The following is a 24,719-nucleotide window of genomic DNA, read 5'->3' on the forward strand; positions in this document are numbered from 1 at the left end:
TGGAAATATGCTAAATACAATATTTGGATGGGTTTTTTTAATCATGTTTTTAATATATTCATTTATTTGACTTAGTTCATAACACCCTGGTTCTATTTCAAGCTTTAAGATTTCTTTATCCGTTTGTTCACTCAGAATGTGTTCATTACTTTTTGAGAAAAAATCGGAAGATTTATTAATATTACTCGTATATGATTCCGTGAAATATTTAGATAAATGTCTTGGATTATGATCAATAACATTCTTATCTGATTCTAGTGAAGAACTACTGCTTACAGGAACATCGCGTTTATTTAATATTGTATTGTTCTTTATAATTATTCTCAATTTATTATTGCTTTCATTAATATTAGGAAAAGAATTATATGTCTGAAGATTTAATAATGCTATTTCTGAGTCCTCAGCTATAGTTAGTGATGGAAAAAAATTTGTTGATAACTCTGTAGTGTTACCTGATAAACTTATTGTTGTTGATTCATACATTGTAAAAAATCAATACATAAATGACCACAAATAAATGTATTATAATTTTGATATTTTGAGTAATTATATAAAATATTGTACCCTTTAAAACGATTTTGGAGTTCAATTGGTGGTGGTAAATTACCAAAGCTATCAAAATACCATATGTTGTTATATTTTTTAAAGTAAGCAACCCAATGCGATCCTTTTTGACTTATTCCAGCAAGGTTAATAACCGCACATTCGTTTTTAAAAATAGTTTTTGGTAAGCTGTCACGTGAAAATACACCACGGAAATGTGGAATTTTTAATTGTGCAACATGTTTTATAATGTCTTGAGAGGAAAGAGGTCTATTAGGTAGCATAGTAATTAGTTTTTTTTTTTCTTAATATTTCTTCTTTTCTTCACACCTAAACCTGATTTGTCTAAGTATAAACCTTTACCATTACGAACATTCAAATATAAGCCTTTACCAATTTTTTTCGTTTGTCCAGTTTTAGAATCTTTAACAGCTTTATAGATATTTGCTGCACCAGACGCAAGACTACCGGGGGCTGAAAGTCCTGCAAATATTGGTATCAAAGGTATAGCAGAACCCCTTTGATTTGGTACCTTAATTTTTCTAACTTTTTTAGACTTTCTTCGAGATATTCTTTTTCTTACTGCTCCAACTAATTTACCACCTTTTTTAGCTTTGCAACAACCCATACCAATTTTACGTTTAGCTTTCATAATATTAGTAACGGTGTAGGCTGCAGCTTTTTCCCCGAATGAACTATCTTTTGCTTTCACCCTATCCCACGCTTGAAATTCTAATTTTTTATCAGCTAAATTACGGTTTGTTACGTCTTAATTTTTTAAATACGCTATATCGTGGTCACGACAAGCCTCATCAAGAAGATTTATAGGTTTATCACCTCTAGCCAATCTTTTTTCAAGTTTTGTTCCAGGTCCACAATATTTATAACCTGGTAAATGTGCTTCGAACGGAAGTTTATTTATTAGTGTATTAACGAGACCTTTACCGGTTATACACTTTTGCACTCTTGGCATTTCCTATATATACTAAGTATTTTTTCTTAGTTCACAACTATTATATATACAAAAAATGCGTTTTATAGAACAGAATAGTAAATTAAATATTAAAAATATAGACACAGAAATTTCTAATAAAGCAATCTCAAGACATGGACCTTTACTACCAGATAGTATCCGATGTATTATTGTTGGATCTAGTGGCTCTGGTAAAACAAATGTAATGTTTAATCTTCTTACACATATAAATGGTTTAAAATTTGAAAACGTTTATTTGTATACAAAAACGCTTAACCAAGAAAAATATATTTTATTGAAACAAATTTTTGATGGTCTAGAAGGAGTGAAGCTGTTTATTTTTACGGAAGCTGAAGAAGTAGTTAAACCACAAATAACGAATCCAAATTCTATTTTTATTTTTGATGATGTGTTGTGTGATACTCAAATACCCATTCAAGATTATTTTAGTATGGGGAGACATTTTGGTGCTAATTCAGTTTTCTTTTTAGTTCAAAGTTATTCTAAAGTTTTAAAACGATTGGTACGCGATAACTGTAATTTATTAGTGGTGTTCAAACAAGACGAACGTAATCTAAGACATATATTTAATGATCATATTTCAACTGATATGGATTATCTAGATTTTCAAAAAAATGTGTATTTATTGTTGGGGCTATGAAAAATATGGTTTTCTTGTTATAGATAAAACTAGAAATGTTAATGATGGTCGGTACAGACGTGGTTTTGATGTCTATATAAGCTTGGTGTAAACTGAAATATTTTTTAGTTTGCTAAAATGTCAGAAAACAAAATATTACTTAACAATTTGGTAGAATCAAAAAATAGTATTAAGCGGAAAATTATGGAGTTAAAGCGCGGTGTTTTAGATTCTGAATATACATTTAACGAAACATTTAAACCGATTATAGAACCACTTAATATGCTAGTTAATGACAATAAAATGAATAATGTTATTGATGAGGAATTATCTGTTACAACAAATGAGGAAAACGCTGATCCTCAATTATATGAATTCAACAATTTTATGAAATTACCTCCAAATAGAAGATCATATGATCCATCTTATGGTATGCGTTATGATAATATTGATAATCAACTAAAAATTGGTAATTTCCCAGTATTCATTGCCAACAATAAAATTTATGTAGCAGACAAAGACTATGATTGGACCCCAGGTCTATGGTCGTTACTTTGTGAAAAAAACCCTAAATTAACTACACGACAGGATTTTAAATCGTATTACAAAATATTAGATGCTACAGAGGTTCACTTAAATGTTAACGGAGGACCTAAATCTAGCCAATCTTATAAATGGACTTTTATTGTTAAGCCATATTATACTGAAAAAATGTTACAATTGAAGACAACAAAAAGAGCGAAACTTGATGTCAGTTTTATAGCTTCAAAGGCAGCGGAAGCTGCTCATTCAAAAGATCCAATCACATTTGAAAAACCTACTGACTTAGAAAAGTCAGACGATTTTAAGTCAAAAGAAGGATCTGGTATATTATATAAGAATGTACAACCTAATACACAAATCATTTATTATGATAATCCAAATGAATTAGTGTCTAGGCTTGCTCTTTTAATGGCTTCTAAAGAGGCTGGGAATACAGGTGTAAGTAATGAAATAATATCAATAATTGAAGAACTTCGTGAACAAAAAATTATTGTTTAATTAAAAAAAAAAAAAATATATATATATAAACATTACCACTCCTCTATACAATTATTTATACTTTCTTCTAAAAAGTATTTTTTTAACGAATTTAAATTTAAATTAAAAAAAAGAAATGGTATTTTTTTAGAATTAATTATTATTAAGTCATATTTTTTAATTATACTATCTACCCATTCATCTATCTCTTCCCAGCTTATTTGTACTTCTTCTTCTTCTTCTTCTTCATCCTCTTTTTGATTCAGTAAATTCTTTCTATACCTATAATATTTTAATATATGGCTTAAAAAATAGAAGATGTTTTACATTTTTTTATATTACCAATAATCAATTTGTTCATCTTCTTCAACATCATCCTTATCTTCTATCTTCAACTCCTTAAAATATTCTTTAATCAGCTCGATTTTCTCATTATGATTTAAATGGTCCGGAATCCAAGGAACGTAATAATCACAACATGACATATTTTCCAAGTTGTAATTATAAATTGTTTGTTCTATAAATTTTCTATCATTGATGCAAATCATTATGAACTGTAAAATAATGTAATAAAAATTAAGGTGATAGAAAAAAAATTATTTCAACTAGTTTACATATTAATCTATTATGACTTCTTTAAGAGATATAGCCAACGAATTACATAGACCAGCTAGAAAAATATTTCCAAGACGTAAAGTTATTACAAGGTTCATGGATGAACTTTGGCAAATTGATTTAATGGATATGCAGGCGCATTCGAGGAAAAATAGTGGTTTCAAATATATTTTAGTTGTTATTGATACGTTTACTAAATACGTATGGTTAGAACCTTTAAAAAATAAATCAGCAATTACTATAAAAGATGCGATGATGAAAATATTAAAAACTCATCAGCCTAAATTTGTTCAATCGGATTTTGGATTGGAATTTCATAATGAGAAATTTCAAAATATTATGAAAAAATATAACATTAAACATTATTCAACTTATAGTAGTATCAAGGCGGGGATGGTAGAACGAGTGATTAGAACTTTAAAAAATTATATTTATACAAATTTTACAGCTCAAGGCAGTTGGGACTGGATAAAAGCATTACCAAAACTAGTAAACAGATATAATAATAGTAGACACAGAACAATTAGTTGTACTCCACAAGAAGCCAGATTAACTCCTCATTCTGTTACACATAAAAGTTATTCTAGCAAAAGTTTAGAGAAAAAACCAAAATTTAAGTTAAATGAAAAGGTTAGAATATCAAAATATAAACACATTTTTAATAAATCTTACACGCCAAGTTGGACTACAGAAATTTTTACTATTAGCAACATTTTAGATACTAATCCTATAACCTACAAATTGTCTGATGAGAAAGGTGAGCTAATTTTAGGATGTTTTTATGAGCAAGAAATTAAAAAGACTAATTACCCTGATACATATCTTATAGAACGTGTCTTGAAAAGATCAAAAGGAAAAATGTATGTAAAGTATTTAGGACTAGATTCATCTCATAACTCATGGGTGAAAACAGAAAATATTGTAAAATAATTTTTATTAAAAAAAAAAAATACAATTTCTTTATATTAAACTATTAAAAATAGTAACTTAGTTATATATTTAAAAATTAAAGATTTATGTGTCTAGTTGACTAATATAAAATGTTAAACCAGTTAGGATCTTGTAGTTTATATGCTGATCTTTCAGAGCCAGCGAGGAAGATTTTATCCAATCTACACTTCATTTGTACCCGTTCATCTCTATTGGTGGTTGAATGATGGATGCAATTGACAATACCCAATACCGGTCTAGAAAAAATGGAAGACTCTATCCGTTCAAAGTGGTACATATTTAGTTTTTTATGACCACCACATACAGTACGTTTAAATGTAGGATTTGATGCCAATAAAGACAAAACTTCACCGTTATCGTTTATGGTTACTGCAGCATTCATATCGAATTGCTCAATGGATGGATGTAGAAATATTTTCAAAATATCATTTATGACTACGTAATCCGGTCTTCTCCTAACATAGTATGTACCACCTGCATGTTCATTCCTCCACTTGCGTAGCACAATACGTGCATTGCCATCAAGTATATGACCGATGGGATATACATACTTGGCACCATTATCTATCGTTGGTACAAACGATGGAAATATCTCTTTTAGTTTTTCATCATCAAGCTCTCTATTATGATAAAATAGTATGATATCTGTTTCTGAAACGTCATCAATTGTTTGATTAAAATCATCGTCTGTCTCAAAGATAAAAATAAGAGCTAATTCTCCAGGCATTGATGCAGTTACATTGAGTGAACGAAATGTTCGACAAATTTCCAAGAAACGGTTGAATCGCGCCATCTAAATAACAGAATTATTTAAATAATTTTTTTAACATATAAAATTATTTACATATTTAAATTTTATAATGTTCATAAATATTTGTAGTGACCATGTGCTATTGTATCTATCCCATTTTCCAATATTATTCGCTTGTCATCGCTTGCACTAAGTGCGAGTTTGTAAATTTTTTTTGAATATACTTGATGTTTTTCTGATTGAATTGTGTTCATAGATTGATATGTTATTGTATTGTTCTGACTAAAAGTGTTTTGACTAGAATATGCTTTTAAAACGCTGATATAATGTTCCATTTTCATATTTTTTTCAATCACATACTTTTTTACTCCTTTTGCTTTCTTTGTTTCCTTTCCTCCAACATTAAAAGCATACAGTTTCGGTCGCAAGGTTACAAATTCAAGTAAAATCAAACTTTTTAATTCATCTTTAAAGTAACCTGGTACATTCTTCCTCCTTTCTGAAAAACATGGATGATCTTTGGGAAAATTTGATGTATCGAAATATGGTGACAAATCATTTGTGAGATCAGTCATAAAATCGTCTGTAATAATTTCATAGATTAAGGAATCTGTATCGGAGTAGCATAATCTAATGTTGCGACCATACTTAGGCTTCATTACATTATAGTGAAAATTATACATAACAGTTTTGGAAATATCTAGAATAGCTAATCCTACATATATGGGTTTATCAAATTTAAGTTTCTCCTTGAACATGTGTATAGCCATTAGATTATTAGAATAAATTGTACGATCTTTAAAACTAGGTTTTATCATTAAACGATGTGCCTGTCGATCAGTTGTCACCAATTTCATATTCATACGTTTTCTCACGTTTCTCCCACGTACGGTTTCCAAACGCTTTTTCAAACTCATTTGTTGCGTTTCGTCTCATTTCAGTACAAAGTTTCACGTAGGGTGCCATCCATTTCTTTTGCTCGAATTTAACAATTCTATGTACTTTTGTCACAACTAATCCGTTTGCGATAGCTTGCTTCAGTGAACGATAATGTACAACATAATTTCGTTTAGGATTAAAAGTAGTCATCAATTTTTTCACCTTTGAATTAGGTGGGAATGTAAATTCGGGTAAAAATGGGAAATCGTTATGATCATTGTGTAAATGCTCAGGGTAATCAACATCAACTTCTAATATATAACCATACTTTGAATTGTTTGGTATTGTTGTAATATCTAATGATAAATCTTCTAACCATTCGAAATTACGAAAAGGTAAAACCGATAGCATAGCTTTCCCATAGAGGTTTACACAGTCAAAATATGTAAGCCAAGACGTGGGTTTATCAGGATTGTAATTAATTCCCTCGACATTAGGGATATTAGCTTTTACGTGTCGTTTAACACTGTTACAGATACCTCCGCGAATACCGGTTTCAAGCATGAGATGCATATCATAATCTTTTAGCCTTTCAAGTTCAACATTAGTAAATTTCAACATTGCTTGGAATGCGAATCCTGGAGCTGTAAAATAATGTGATGCATCAAGATGAAATGTGTTCATACAAAGATTTCGAAATGACTCGAAAACATCGGCTAATATTAAAATATCAGTCAACAGATAGTGATCAGAATATTCACCTAAAGTTTTTATTCTAAATGTATTCCAAACAGTTTTCGCATGGTTATAATCTTGGTTACTGATTTCTTCATCATTTAGTGAGTTGTAAAAGTGTTTTTTGGATGGTAAATAAGTCTGTTCAAGTTTATCCCAGTTATTCACGTATTCGTAGGGGAAACAACCTTTACGACATACTAAATCTAATTTATCTATTGAAAAAAATCGTAATGTCTCTTTAAACCTAGATTTGTCTTCGGCTAAATTATTAGCAAGCGTACTTAAAGGCTCTGACATAAATCTAAACGTATCTATGAATTTTATTTTCATAGTTTTGGAAATTTCTTTGCTAAATGAAATATATTTTTCACTCGAATTAGGAATAACATCAATTCGTTTGTTATTTATTCCTAATTGATGTACTATGAAATTACTATCGTAGGATAAGTTATGAAAATAAATTGGAATGAAAGTTACATTTTTCAACTTGAAATTACAGGTCAAACATAATACATTTCTAAATTTACCCGTAAAATGACAGTGATCTCTAACTTTTATGGTATTGATAAAAGATCGCTTACATATTTCACAATTGCTAGCGTTTTGAAATCGATTTGTTTCTTCACTAGTTAAAGGATTCATTGCTATGTTTGTCTGATATAATTTATCTACTTCTTCTCCGACTTTTATAAGAGCTTCCATAAATTTTTTGTCAGCATTTTCACCTCTGTAAATAACTGGTTTTTTAGATATTTTAAATTCATTAACTAATTCAGGTGGAATGGTTGTGTAATCAATTTTAACATAAAAGCCAAAACTCATCGGTTTGTGTTGAAAAGTTTTAATAGATTTCTGTTTTTCATTTGACTGTTCCATAAGAGGTTTTAAAAAACATTCAAAATCTGCATAGATCACTATTGGTACGCGTTGAGTAGCTATATAATTTGTAAATTTGATTACAGAATCATTATGATCTTCAAGCATAACTGGTCTTCTTAATTTATGTTGAGAACAGAATTTTTTATGTTCTCGTAGTCCTTCAAACCCCCATAATTTATTCTTACAAGGTGTGTTGTTAAAAATAGTAAAACATCGTTTGCAGATATTTATTTGTTCTTTGTGTTTAGTTCTTTGAGACCTAATAAGTCTTGAAAAATTGGATATAAAGCAATAATGTTGTCGTGAAGTGTTGCTAAGTAAAAGTAAGTCAAAATGGTTTCGTTTTTCAATATCGGAAACTAGTATTGGATAAATTAATGATTTACTGTCTAGTCCATATATGTTAATGGAAACATTATTGATCTTAGCAAATTTTCTTACTTCTTTAATCGAAGTTGGGAATGTGATACACTTGAAATCAAATTTATTTTTAGTCTCTAAATAATCAAAATATTTTTTAGAGAATTTACTTTTATTATTACGCCTATCAAACTTAGACAATATTGCATACTTAAAACATTTTTCGTCGTTATTATTTATGTTAACTATAGCTCTTCTACCCTGAATTTTTTGTGGTAGAGGAATGTATGATGAACCTTCTAAAGGATTTACAACATTTATGCGTAGCTGTATACCATCAATATTTCGAAGAGACCAACCACTGCCTTTAGCAATAAATTCACTTTCTTCCTTCAAAAGTTTACCATATATATTATTCAACAATACTGTAAAATCGGATCCTGATGTTGTGAATGTGTTTTTTGTTTTAAACGAAATATCTTGCAACTCAAAAGTTAAAACATTTTCATACACACAATCCAAGTGAAGATTAAATTTAATTGAGTTATTTTTACACGCTTCCTTAATTTTTGGTAAAATAAATGTAGTAGCATATTTGAAAAAAAGTATAAAGTCTAGAAACTTTAACTTATTTTTTAAAAAGAAAGTTTTCGACCTGGACCTAAATCTTCCTATTTCTTGTAAACCATCACCAGTTGAACTCAAACGAATGTTTTTCGTAATTTTCATGTTTTTTTTTTTTTTTTTTTCAAACTAGAAATATAAAACCAAGAGTCACATAATCATATACAAATACAACAACAACAAAATTATAGATAAATTTAAATATTTTCTTTTATTGTTTTTATTATATCGTACATTTTTTTTATTATTTCATCATCTAATTTATTTTTTATTTTATTTTTATAATTCTTTCTTCTCCTAGCATGTTTGCTAGGCTTGCCTAGTGCTTTAATAATTTTTATTTTTTCTTTAGGGTTTAATAAAAGTGTGGAAGTTTGTTGTGCCATACCTTAACAGTTTTTGAATGAGTTGACCTTGAGAGTGGTGAGGACTGTAACGATATTCTAAAAAAAAAAAGAATCATAATGTTCATTCTTCATACTATTTTTTTTTTTTCAAAGACACTCAATATTTTCCATCCGTTGGTGACATAATTAAAATATATATTTTTTATTAGCACTGCTATCAAATAAATGACGCGACTTAAATAAAAAAAAATATGATTTTAAAGAGCACTACACAACTGGAGTACAAAATTAGAACTGATAGCTTAATTTATGCATCCGTTGGTGACATAATTAAAATATATATTTTTATTAGCACTGCTATCAAATAAATGACGGCGACTTAAATAAAAAATATATTTTTAAAGAGCACTACACAACAAGAGTACAAAATTAGAACTGATAGCTTAATTTATGCATCCGTTGGTGACATAATTAAAATATATATTTTTATTAGCATTGCTATCAAATAAATGACGGCGACTTAAATAAAAAATATATTTTTAAAGAGCACTACACAACAAGAGTACAAAATTAAATGTCTTTAAGTAAAAAATGATTACACTTACATAGCTAAGAATGATATAGTACTGTCGAAAACACTTCACTAGCAGGAGACGGTGTTTCCACTGGTAAAAGACGATCACAGACTGATGTTTAAAACACACGACTAGGCAGTATTTATGCAGTCGAAAGGAGGTTATTCTCCTCCTCATATTATAATTTTAAAGACATTCACAACATATACCACTTCTATAGTGTTATTAAAAAAAAAAATTAAATCGACCTCGCTTGGAGAATATAGTTAAACGTCTATAGCAGTTAGGTTCCTCAAGGATTGTAACACGCAGCGAGTCGTAGGGTTTCTGTGGTCTGTGGTTAGTTCATTGAATCGTATTTATAAATTTTTTTTTTTAGCTATTGTACAATGATTGTTACAATGTTACAACTGGAATGAATAAAAGAAGGTTAATTATCTTTCTCATATTATTATTTCGAAGACACTCTACATAGTATTATAAAAAACAGAATCATCCCACTCCGTACATATTTTCGCTTAAGTTATTTTTTACCATGCAAATTTGAACGTTAGCACTATAGTGGGATATTTTTTATTTGTCAAGATTGGTATAAAACGAGAAAAAACATAAACATCAGAGTTATATTAACATTAGTTGTGTGACAGTACAGTTCAAATTTATTTTACAAACAAAATGTCGATTCTGGAATCATCCGACGAGGACTTCTTCGCAGTAAGTTAACTAAATAATAATAATAATATGAATGATATAAAAAATGTTTTTTAGGAGACCTCACAGAGAAATGATGAATCAAGCTCGTTTGATCCACCACAAGTGAAGAAACCCAAAGTAGTTAGCAAAAATATAAGAAAACAGTCAAAAAACAACAAAACGGTATTATTTATTTATATACTTTTTTTGTTTTTTTTTTTAAATAGTAAAATTATGTATTTTCAGTCAACAATTTTTCAAAAAGCGTTAAAGGATGCAGTTATTTTAGATGAAGCGAACTATGAAGAATCGATGCTGCTTTTACGTGACAATAATCAAAAATGTGTCATTAATATTAAAACACCGAGTCCAACGTCTTATATAATTATACAAGAATATTTAGTAAATGATGTATTAGGATTATCCTATAGTGAGAGGTGAGAATTTTTTTTTTTATTTTGGTACCAAAACGTAGCATAATTAATTTTTTTATAGATGGCGAAAAGTGAACCGATCTGCTAAAATTGGTCTTACAAATAATAAGGCGAATTCTAAAATCAACAATTTATTGAAAAATCTATTTGATGAATTGGGAGAAAAATTTTTATCAGATGAATCTCGCACAATAAAAATGACAAAGGAATGATATTATTACAGCTATATCAACTATTTTAAATACATGATGGTGGAGGTTCTTTTCATAATAATAATATTAATATTGTATGGTATTAACGTAATGATATATTGTTAAGACGAGTTATATTTTTTACTTATATACCATTGTTTTTTTCAGTAGTATAGCAGAGGTATAATATAAATTAGAAATCATTGTTTTTTTTTTTCAGCAGTATAACAATAATAATAATGGTGGAGAACATTTCATTATAATAATAATATTGTATGATTTTAACGTAACGATATACTGTTAAGATAAGATTATATAGTATTACAATAAAATATTTTAAATTAGAAATCATTGTTTTTTTTAGTAGTATAGTAAAGGTATATAATAATAATAATATTAATGTTTATTCACGTGTGAAGAAAGTTAACTAGACTCAAACATTACCCACATAAACCGCATAAACACAGATCACGCAGCGTATAGAATACAACTAACCACAGGGTTTCATTGACGCGGTGTGTCTTGTTCAATGAATCGTAGTAATTTTTTTGTGTAATGGTTGCTATGACTCAAATGATTATATTTATTACAAGGCGAAACTGTTTCACTAAAAAGTAAGTGGGATTTTTTTTTTACTATCAAACTTAGTGTATGAGTAAGAGCTGTTAGTTCAAAATGGACAGCGATTCCTATCCATCGTCTGCTAGAACGGTGAGGCGTTGCAAACGACGGCGGCGACCGCGTAAAATCCGAACACAACGGCGACGGATAGGTTCTTACACATCTCTTGAGACTGATACTACCGCATCGCGAAGTCGATCGGTAAGTGTTAATTCCAGTTCTAGTTTTTTTCATTATCACCCCTACGTCAACGGTCGCTCTCGTCGACTTCATATTCTCCTTGGAGCTCGAGTAGCGACGTAAAGTCTTTTCATAGTAAATCAACACTGTGGTTGGAATGTAAGTTTTTTTTATTTAACCCATCGTTTCACACAGAGCACATTTTAAGGTTTTTTTTTGTACTATACAATTTTTTTAAAAAATAAACTTATAGTTTTTTTATTTTTTTTTATTTTCTAATAATAGTAATTACAAAAAAAAAAACATATTATCAATTAGTAGTGAGTAAAAAGATACATATTTCTTTGAATGATTCAATGTTCTGAGTTTAACTAGTAATTAATAATAATGGAAAAAGTTTAGCAATCGTGTTCTTCAATATAGGTTTACCAACGATGGGTTAATAAATGAATATTAACATTTTTTTTTTTTTTACAAAATAAGTAACGTACTTTTTAGCTTCGATGCAAAGCGAGAAGGTATTGGTTTTACTCTGATGTATGTTTTTTTTTTATCTGTATACACTGTAACTTCTTTAATACTGGACCAATTCCTTCGAATAGCAACTCTATAAATCGCAATTTTCATCTAGTTGGTACTTTGGGGGGGTAAAAGTTGAAAAAGTTTAACTCTTCACAGGCGAAAGTTGAAAAAACAAAAAAAAAAACCGTACGAGTTTTTAAGTTAGAACTTTTACTGGCTATAGCTTCGATAAAAAGAGTCGGATCGAGTTGAAATTTATAAGAAATATTTATTTAGTATGCCCGCGCACGTCAGTTATATCAAATTTGAATTTAACCCAATGCCCACCCCCCTAGGGGGGGTACAGGTTTTTTTGTTTTTCGGGGTTTTTAGCCGTAATTTTAAGACCTTTGGGTTGAAAATTTGCCAGCAGTTGGAACTCATATGTATCCATAACATATTAAACGGAAAAATAATTCGGCACTACAGTTTTTTTTTAATAGCCGGAAAACTGTGTTTTCGCAGATTGCGTATATTTTAACAAAAAACACTTAAAATCTTAAAAAAATTGTTATCAAATCATTAAAACAATTTTATGTAGATCTATGCAGAATGATACTATTGAGTTTTGTGCTCAAGTAACACTTTTGACTTTAAGTTGACACAAAGTTCAATTTTTTTTTTTTTTTTTTTTTAAGTACAAACGCACTCTACCAGATGTGAGAAACGAAAAAAAAAAGTATAATTTTTTGTTCCATTGGCATCATCGTGTGTACGAACGGCATATTGATGCGCGCTCTTATCTGCTCCGTAATGAATTATGAAATCAGTTATGATAGAAAATATTGTATGTCGTTTCAAATAGTATTTTTAAATCTCTACAAAAACGCTAGTTTTTATTCTGGTTGTAACTTGTATTGCGCTGTATAAAACTTTTATGACGTAGTTGATGTTTATTTTATCAATTTTCATTATTTAATAAAAAACAATTTGTCAACAGAATATAACTAACTGGGTGTGGATTTTATTAAGTCACAGTTGATATAAAATCGATTTGGACTTGAACTTTTTGCGGAATGACTGAATTTAATTTAAGAAACTAATTTAATTTTAATTGGCAGCCATTACGTGAGAAATGATAACATGAGTTGTTTATACTATAGTGTATAGTTGTAATTATCAATTTTCGAGACAAAATAATATTTGATCGTGACCATATAAACGCCCGATCGCGTTATCAACTGTCCACCGTCTTATGTACACGGTACAGGTGGGAACGAAAAACCCCTTATCGGCCCGAGCCGGTCATGGAGTGTGAGAGAGAGGTCGGGGGGTGATGACATTTGTAGGTAGTTGCCAGTCAGTATTCGATAATTCGATTATCAGTTATTGATTTAAAATTGATCCGGAGTGTCAATCCGCTGTCGTTCCGAGTATTATTATTTTTATTTACATATTGTAAAAAATATTTAATTATAAAAAAATATTTTCTTTACATAATTTTCGGTGTTAAATTTCCACCTTCGTATAAAACCACCTGCACACCGTCTTAATTGCTGGGAGTGTTTGCCGAGATTCAGCTTGGTAAGTGACTTGTTATTTAGTATTTAGTAGCTTCAGTATTGCTGATTCGATTAAATTTATATTATTATTTATTTATATTTATCCGTATGTTACCTTATGACAGAAGTCAGAACTAAGTTGGTGTTAGAAACATCTGTCATGATTTATGTCTTGTATGCTAGGTATAGGTTAGGGAAGTAACGTATTAAACCTCAAAACTGTATGTTTATACGTACACAGTGTAGGTAATAACATGGTTGAAATGTAGAGGTTATTATTGCACATCGTCTCTAATTGTTATCTTTATGCATTACATTACAGTTACATATTGTTTATTATTAGTCAATGTAAAATGCAATTTTCCAGATACTATTTTTTAATATTTCAAACAAATTTGTATGATTTAATGAATTTTTTTTGTTTACATTACTAAGATTTATAACTCAGTAGTGTTTTTGTCATTTTTTTGAGCTTTTGGTTTTTATAAATAACATTGCTATGTTTAGTATTATTGAAAGAATAGTTTCATTTAAGAAATTTACAAAAAAAGGTACTTTTGTGTACTGTAATTTTTTGGGGGATTACTTGACAATAAAGAAATTAATCTATGTAATAAGTTGTTGTTGTTTTGTAAATGTTACAGGTAAATATTAACATTTATGTAAGCTTTTCATTTTATACTCGTGTGCAACTTTTTGTTATGATAACTTTGTTATATACCTGCAATTATTGTTATTAATACTATCATAAATTATGTTTGACGGTATGCTTCTATTATAAATGGGTATGTATTTTAATTTTTATGGACATGTTTTTGATGACGTTAAAAAAATTATTTGCATTAGTATAAAAATGTGTATTTAAGTCAAGAAAATTACAATAATAATATCAGGACTTCTATTAATCTAATATATGTGCTTTATAAATACATGGAAATTGTTGTGTATATGGATTAATCATATTGTTATGTGGTGTAATAAAGTTGTTTGACGTCTAGAGTTGTATTTCATGTGTCATAGTTAATTTTTAATTTTTAATTTTAGGCATATTTTTTTTTTAAATTCATTAAGTTAACGTGGGAAGGAAAAGTAAACGAGCCCTTAAAAGCCTTCAACATATACGGGATTTAAGAGGAAACAAAGAGTATTGCGCTGATGAAAGAGAAAAAGATAAGCAAAGAAAAGGAGTTGTACATTTAAATCCTGCAAAAACATTACATCACAATGTCATAATGTTAAAAAACCAGTACAGTGGGGTCGGTGCATAGTGGGGACGGAGCATAGTTGGGTCGGGGCATAGTGGTGACGGGGAGGTCACAGGTTTACAGGATTTTTTAAATCTGAAAGTGATAAAATCACTTTCGAAAAAACGCTTCGATGCAAATCGGTAGTTAGTATTTTCAAGCCAGTACAGTCCAAACCAAGCACAGTATAAACCAGCAAAGTTAGAAAGTTTTAAATTAAGGTTCTGTATTTACAAATGAACATCAAAGCGTTTATTTGAAAGTGATTTTATCCGAGAGGACTAGTACAGTAGAGTATTGGCATAATGTAATCAAAGCAATGAGGAAACGGAGAGGTCACAGGTCTACAAGAATTATTATAAATAAAAGTGATAAAATTGAATAAAATCGCTTTCAAATAAACGCTTTGATGCTCATTTGTAAATACAGAACCTTAATTTAAAACTTTCTAACTTTGCTGGTTTATACTGTGCTTGGTTTGGACTGTACTGGCTTGAAAATACTAACTACCGATTTGCATCGAAGCGTTTTTTCGAAAGTGATTTTATCACTTTCAGATTTAAAAAATCCTGTAAACCTGTGACCTCCCCGTCACCACTATGCCCCGACCCAACTATGCTCCGTCCCCACTATGCACCGACCCCACTGTACTGGTTTTTTATTTAGCGGATACAGATGACGAACATGGAATTGGAAATTGGTCTACATCAGAACCATCAATAATTTCGCTAGCAGATTCATGTAAGTTAATTTTTTTTTTATTTGAAATAAAATAATATTTTCTTCTTTTTTTTTTTAAAAAAAAAAGGGTCATCAACAGATGTTACTTATGAATCGGATGCAGACGTGTTACCTCCACTTCTGCGTCTTAATCAGCCAGCTATTGAAACCATTTGGCTAACTGATTCGGATTAATATGTAAGTTAGTTTAATTTTTTTAATTATTGTTGAATTAATATTATACTGTTTTTTTTTTAGGGTTTTTAGGGAGGTATTTATTATTGTTGAAAACATGAACGTTAGAGATCACTGCAAGCTGATTTTAAATTAGTAAAATAAAAAAATATTTCAATATATTTTTTTTTTTAAAGGTTAACAGATAGAGTTGTTGGAAATTATTGTCATGTGTACTCTACGCTATGAGACTTAAATGTGAGTAATTATATAATATATATATATATATATAACACAATTGATTAGTTAATAGAATGTTTATTAAACACTTTTTTAAATTCACAATACAATTACATTATTTAATAAGATTAATAATACTTTAAAAATAATCCTCGTTCACTCAGATTTTGTTGAATTTTTTATTCTGTAAGCGCTTGGATCGACGAGCATCTGGCGTTTTCACAATTAATACTGAAATATCATTTTCTAAGTTTTGATTAATTATTTTAACACTATTTTTGGTTGCTTCAATAATTATATATTTTAACAAACGACACTTTCGACAGGAGCAGCATTCTAAATGTGAAGGCATTATTATACCTTCTTGTAAGACGGCTATTTCTAAACTAAAACGAGTGAAATATTTTTTTAAATAATTAGCTTGTATACGTTTTCCCTCTCTCAATACATATATTTTTTTTCCTTTTCGAAATTATACTATAGTTACTAGAAGTTCTCGCATAATCAAATTTATAATTTGATCATAATTAATTTTTAATTCATGGATGAATAGCGCATTTGTATCCGTTGCAAACATTTGAAAATCATAGTTTGCGACAAAAGCCGTTATGAAATCGATACGTCGACATTCACTTGAAAAATTATTAACATCATTAAGTATAGCTGAATATATATCGTTAAAAGATTTTTGATACAACTCCAACTTATTTAAGCGTTCAGTTATATGTGCTTCAATACAATTTGAAATCATCTGAAGTGTTAACAAATTTATACGCGTCAATTTCATACGTTCATTTTTATTACGTAATATCACTGAATCTGTTTTAGGGTTAGTAGTACAACTAAAATCTGAACCTAATTGTATTCGCTTTGCATTGTTTTGAATTGTGTTCACAATGTTGTTGAATATTTGAAATTCCATCAGAGTACGCCACTGTTTTTCATCAAGAATTAGCTGGTCTTGACTATTTTTATAATCTAAATAAACAATAATAGATAATTTTTTATTTAAAAGAATACCTACCGAGATAGTTCTCTTGGGGTCAATGGTGAACGTAGATTTAGATAACACATTTGCCATTTTGTTTAAATAAAATTTTAGCATGCACATAAACGTCCGTACAACTTAACTCTATATTAACTACTTATATCTTTAGCATAAAGATGACGTATATATATATACAAACCTTGAGTATAAAGTAACCTTGAATATAAGTACATACCCCCTCTTCTACTTATTCCAGTGTAATTGACCAAATGGGTTGTGCAATTTTTAGATTCTTTACATTTTGTAATTCTTTTGTCTGGTGTAGAACTTCTTCAAAAGATTCCTCAAGTTTTGTTTTAGATGTAGATTTTTCTATATTTGAATGTTCAATTTTGTCTAATTTAATTATAAAATTATAAATAGCTTCTAGTAGACTACATTTAATACAAGGCATTGTGCTTGGAATAATACTTTTAACATCGACTGTACTACTATACGAAACTCTATGTACTAAACACTTGAAAAACATTTGATTAACTATATTAGCCCCCCCCCCTCTTCTTACCGCTATATTTTATTTTTTAAATTGGAAAAAAAAAATGCAAAAAGTGTAGACGCAGTGACGGAATGAATTAAAGTATGACTCAACCTCAACCTACCTAGCCTAGCATGAGTGCTATCAATCCACATCCTATTAAATTTATCCTAGAAAGTCACGCCTTAACCTACTACGCCACTGCGTCTACAATGTGAATTCATGGTTTTACTAGTATTTAAAGAGTTAATTTAAATGTAAGAATGTTGTAATAAATTAACATCTTTTTTTTATTTAATAGGTTTTAAAATCAATGAGGTGAACCCTTCACTAACCGAAGATAACCACAATCTGGAGACCATCTTGCATGCTCGATCCAAGGTTCGTCGTTCGGCTCCCAAGATCTCAGACCTTGACGACAATAAAAACATGAGACATCATCATTTGATCCATCACCAATATAAATAAAACCGGCTTCACTCATAAGTTCTCGCTTTGAAATAAGTAGTGTATTACTACATTTATCAAAAGTCTTGTTACGCGTTTTACAATCTAAATAGTCTAATGTACAAAAAACATCACATTCACTATTATAATCATCCATTATTATACTGTTTAAATTGAATTAAAATGACTATCATTTATTTGAAACATGTTTTTATATATGATTTATTTCTTCCACTTCTTATTTAGTAAAACACTCAATGTTACAAATAATTTTCTATACTAAACAATATATAAGGTTAAACTATAATTTGTAAAAATGGGCGGTAAAGCCCCAAATTACTACTACTGGCTGGGTCTCAATGTTCCAATCATATAAGGACGAAATTTGTTGAAAAGAACCCAATTGCCTCCAGATCCTGATAGAGAAGCTCGTCTTATTAAGCTTATAGATGCAATGGATAAATTCAAACCACTTAGACTTTTGCCAACTGAACGAGGTTGGTCTGGCCTGGTTGTTGCATTGGTGCACCTGACCCTATAAATGAATATCAATTTGAGGGTTTTGGTACAAAAGTATTAGAATTTAAAACTTTTCTGTATGAAAGCAAACGCTGGCCGTTATAGAAGAATAAGCGTAGTTGCTGTTACTGAAAATGGTCTTGCTGGTTTTGCAATATAAGTAATTGGTATATTAAGCTTTTGTGTAATTTGTGCTTGTTTTTTGTGCGTATAGGGGTAGGGTGGGAGAGGGTTGGGGTTGGGGACAGGAGATAGGGGTGAGATATAGGGGTAGGGGATAGGAGTGAGTGATAGGGGTAAGATATAGGAGATAAGAGATATGTTGTACGTTCAACGTTCAAATTAGAACTAAATAATAAATTCAATACAGTTTAATTCTCTATGTTAAGTTACTTTTGGCCAGATAATAAACACTACAATTTTAGCCAGAAACTTGATTGTACATAATTTTTTTATCTCCTTGGCCTTATGCTGTAACTGGAAGCTCCATATAATTTTTTTTTTAAATTATTAATCCACAACTAATTTAAATTTATTCGGTATTTCAACGAGACATGAATATGCTCTTTCGTGGTTGCAGACTCGGCTGAAAAACTTTTTTATTTATATTTTCAAGTGTCATATTTAAGGTGTAAGATCCAGCTAAGCGGGTAAGCTTGGTAAGGTATTTATTTTTAAAGCCAGATTTAAAGAAGAATTTTGGTTTTTTTACAGTATTTGATCTATTGATGGTTTGATGGACAAAAATTACTTGACTACCAGATAAATAGGTGGTTTGGAGTCGTTGAAAATTTAAATAACACAATGGTTATTTAATCAAATCTGAAATATTATATTCAAAAAAATGTTTATAGTTTTTAACGATTTATTTTTTTAGCTTCGATGCGACCAACGATGCTATTGGTTTTATAATGTTATAGGTTTTTTTGTGTCTGTATACAATGAGTAACAACTCTGAAAACCACAAATGTTATCTGTTTGGTACTTGAGGGGGAGGGGGCAAAATTGAAATAGTTTATATCTTCACCCTTAAAATTTACTATACGTGTTTTAAATTTCCAAATGTAGAAGCTAGGGTAGGAGGTAAAAGTTGAAAAAGGGTTTTTAAGCGTTTTTATGGAAACCCCAGTATGAAATTTACACATTATATGTAGAATTTCCTCAGCTTTCTGAAATAATTATCAGTATTTTTTCCAAAAATCTAATACTATTTTACATAAGAAACTGATTTTTGACGAACTAATATACTTTAAAAAAATTATAAAAAATTAGTGTCAAGAAAAAAACTAAAAACACTTTCTACGACCATATGACCAAAATAATCGAAAAAAAAAACCCAACAAATTTTGAGAACATTATTTTTGTTGTAACAGATGCAGTGTAATTTTCAAAAAAAAATCCGCGGGGAGTCACCCTAAATATTTGTTCGTATTTTGCATACGTCCCATTTTTTCAAATATTTAAAAAAAATGTTGGGGCGATAATATGCCTAAAGTCTATATAGTATTTGTGATATTCATCTATCCATATATTCAAAGAACGAATCATGATCAAAACCTTAATATTTATATATAAATAACGATGTACTCACAGCGTGTCAATAGATAATTGTTTAAGGATGGGGAACATTTGAAAAAATGTTACTTTTTTATAGAAAAAACCCCAAAACATTTTTTTTGTATAAAAAAAATAGCTTAAAAAAATGTACATATTTTATTCCTCCTTGTAATTATTTTATCTCCTTGGCTTTATGATGTAACGAGAAGCTCTATGTAATTTTTTTTTACATTTTGTTGATTTCATTAACTGGCTACTACTTTCCACGTTTCTTCGTAATTAGATGTTGTTATTTTATATAAATGTTTTGCATTCAACACAATATACATGAGAATTCTACTGCGTGGATGGAATTTAAAATCACTTGAAGACATTTGTATTATTTACCGAATCGAAAAACAGGAAAAGGGTTCATACTCGTAGGCCCGGAGGTATGCATTTATGTTTGTTTTAGGTACATTATTTTTGTTGTAATGTTAGTAGTATTTTTTTTTTATATAACACAACAAACCTTTAATCAATTAATTTGACATTTATAAATTTAAAAATTATATTATTTATCAAATTTACCTAACCTAACCTAACCGATTTCTTTTTAAACTCACCTAAATTGGCATCGACGGAGGCGTTACAAATGGTTCTTAATCATAGCCTTGTAAACCTCCAACAGTGTATAACGGTCACAATTAAACGTGCCACCCAAGTATACCTGTATTTATAAACTCCACTTACCTTAATACCACTACAATCGTGGTAAACCACTCGCAGGAGTCCTTCTGAACGTTATTTGGGTTATCCGATGCCAATCGCTGTTCGAAATATGGGTTTTCTCTCCTCGTTTCGGAATTAAAAATATTTCCAACAGTGATTAGCCACTGAAGAACTCGAACTCCAATTTACCACGAAACCACCGGACTTTCCGAACTCCCTCCACGTTCAGTTGTAGAGGAAGGTTCCACGAGTCGGCCGATGCTATACGCGCAAAAAACAAGCACAAATTACACAAAAGCTTAATATACCAATTACTTATAATGCAAAACCAGCAAGACCATTTCCAGTTTCAGTAACAGCAACTACACTTATTCTTCTATAACGGCCAGCGTTTGCTTTCATACAGAAAAGTTTTAAATTCTAATACTTTTGTACCAAAACCCTCAAATTGATATTCATTTATAGGGTCAGGTGCACCAATGCAACAACCAGGCCAGACCAACCTCGTTCAGTTGGCAAAAGTCTAAGTGGTTTGAATTTATCCATTGCATCTATAAGCTTAATAAGACGAGCTTCTCTATCAGGATCTGGAGGCAATTGGGTTCTTTTCAACAAATTTCGTCCTTATATGATTGGAACATTGAGACCCGGCCAAATAATACTATCAACACCAATACCAATAATTTGTCCCTTGTTTAGATTTTCGCTCTTCTTTTACCAGCACCTTTTCCATGACCTCACTTTTTACATCATTACAAACGCTAATTACACTTTTTCAAATGTGTGCAGCAGTATGTTTCTTGAAAAAACTGTCTCGAGGACGGCGTAAATGAGCTACTATAACATTTAGCACATTCTTTTAAAAATATAGAATGATTGTTCAGCATTGATGTTCGAACAACGGCAAGGGTTGAGTTATATGGTAGCGTGGGAATTGAAATTGTTGATAAAGACGTGCCTTATTGCTTATCACATGTGGTACAAGTATTATTGTGTGTTGTATACCTGTTTAAAACTTGAGGGTTATAATTTGTTATAGCCGACATTATACGTGTTTTATGTTTTTTTTTAGATATTTACTGATTATAGTTTTGATTATAAAATAACAAATATTCTAATATACCAGTGATTCAAAATTCACTGGCATATTTATATGTTGTTTCAACTTGACTTTATTTATATATAAAAAACTTTTTTTTTTGTTTAAGTCAGATTTGTCTCCATAAGCAACTAGATAATCCTTAAAAACATATTAAATGTTTTCATAACAACTTTAAATAAATAAAAGAAAATACTATTTATTTAAACTATTATTATTGTTGCTATAGTAGTTTTCAATATAAATAAATATTGATTTTTCAAAATAGTTCGTTTCTTGAATATGTATCATTTTATTATTTTTAAATTTAACAGTTTTTTGCTTTATTTTATTATACATTTATATATATATATATATCCATATCTTCATTTATCGTTGTATCTTCTTAATGTTCCTAACTGCTGAGCAGAGGACCGTCGTCTAGAAATGTTACGCCTAAATACTCCATCGATACCCGTCATAATTTGCGTTGTCAATAAGGCCGTGGAATTGTTGAGGTGGCAACCGAACGTCGACCGCATAAACTCTCGGAATATCAGTCCTTCGTTGGACCGAAAGTCGATGTTAAAGTCTCCGCACAGAACTAACGGTAGGTCGTATAATTTTAATCCATACAAAAAGAGAAACAATCCTTTGAGCTTGATGTAGTATGGTAATAGATATCGTTTGAAAAATTCCATCTCGTCCCTTAACGTCGTGTCGTACAATGGGTATGTGGCGATGAGTAGTACTCGCTGACCGTCGATCGTCGTTTCAGCTTTGCAAATGTCCATATTTCCGTTGTCGCGTTTCCATCGTGATATCAATTTGTACAAAGCTAGTGAAAATTTGTCGCAATCTCCGTTCGATAGCCAAGTTTCGGATAGTGCGAGCAGTCCACACGATGGTAGCACAAAGCCGGTGATGATGTCGATCGAATGCACGTGTAGCGACTGAACGTTTAGTGAACAGAGTGTCATCGAGTCGGCTGTGCGGCAGCGATAACGATCGACAAATTCACAGCAGTGGGAGGCTTGCGTACACAAACGGTGCTGTAAAAGGCATGCAAATTAGGTACCAATTTCTTTGAAGGGTTCCTCGCATCCGTGGTAAAATCGATGGTCGGAATTCCTAAAACTAAATAAATCACAATCCATAGGTACATACAAATCCGAATACATAGAAAATGTCTACTATAGACCACTTATGTTATACTATTTAGTAATATTTATTCGTCGAATAACTTTTAATACATAGGTTATTTATATTGTCATATATCAGCCAACACATGAACCCACATTCTCCAAAATTACAAACCAATTTCTTAGTAATGCCCATTTTTAAATGATTTTAATAATTATAAAATTATAATATACAAAATTTAAATTTGTCGTGGCACCCAGTGGACAATGGTTTTTATGTAGATAGTTTTGTAAATATTTAATATTTGATACGATATAAAGAAAAATATATAACTACCAGCTACTTTTTTTTCTCGCGTCCGTGGTAAAGTCGATGGTCGGAATTCCTATTGGTTTGGAACAGACCTTTGTACAAGGAGCATCGAGACAGGGGTACAGTGCTAAAATTAATTATAAGTATACTCACTTTTTTACTAACCCAGTATTTGGGATTCTCTGCGTTGACAAACCAAACGTTCGGTTCTTTATCGGGTAACGTAAGTGATGAAGTGGGCATTTTGAAATCCCTATTTATTTGCCGGTTTCTTTTGTTTAACAACGCATCATCGGTATCCAACGAATGGTCCGTTAAATTCAAAGAATCTACAACCCGACGTTGTATCTTTCTCGGCTGGTAAGTTGTTTGATTCCATAGGCTGGTTTCTTTTGTTCAACAACGCGTCGTCGGTATCAAACGAATCGTCCGTTAATTTGATGTACTTTGTTTTATTATTATTGTAAATACAAGTTCTAAGTGACCTATATATTTGTATTTCAAATCCGAATTTTTCTCATTGGATACTTTCGTTTTAAATAGTCTAAGTCTAATTATTTCTAAATTTGTATAAAACTGGACGTGATTTCATCAAAATAAAACGCTCTGATGCGAATCTGGGAATAGTAAGAATCCAGCACAGTCCAATTAGTATGATTGGTGCAAATAATGATAAACTTCTCAAACACTTATATTAACTGGTTGTCGATTGGACACTGGCAGTTATTAAACACAAGCAGACTCAGTATGTCGTTTTTGTTTATGTATTTGTATTATAAACGTTAGGCTAAGATATAAATTGCTTATCTCCTTATTTAAGGGCATAACTATAATATTTTCATAGAACTTTTAACTGACATGGATTATTTTTCGTCGTCAAATGGTTTACTTATGTTTGGGATAGTTTTTAATATTGTGACTACGACGAATGCTTGTCAAAGGTTTGCACGGTTATGAATTACAATTGTAGTCAT

At 30.2% G+C, this 24,719-nt stretch overlaps 1 long non-coding RNA gene across 1 annotated transcript; it reads left to right on the top strand.

Moving 5' to 3' along the window:
- The first annotated feature begins 15,994 nt into the window (after positions 1-15,994).
- LOC126847759 (uncharacterized) lies at positions 15,995-16,353 on the top strand. The gene is made up of 3 exons (XR_007687125.1): positions 15,995-16,062; positions 16,130-16,239; positions 16,300-16,353. It is a non-coding gene; the product is annotated as an uncharacterized LOC126847759 (long non-coding RNA).
- Positions 16,354-24,719: the final 8,366 nt, after the last annotated feature.

Source organism: Adelges cooleyi, unplaced genomic scaffold, assembly GCF_023614345.1.
Source record: "Adelges cooleyi isolate 19-005CV unplaced genomic scaffold, UGA_ACOO_1.1 ACOO_flye_CR_arks_rails_tigmint_CR_PRNA_118, whole genome shotgun sequence".
In the NCBI taxonomy this organism is placed as follows: Eukaryota; Metazoa; Arthropoda; class Insecta; order Hemiptera; family Adelgidae; genus Adelges; species Adelges cooleyi.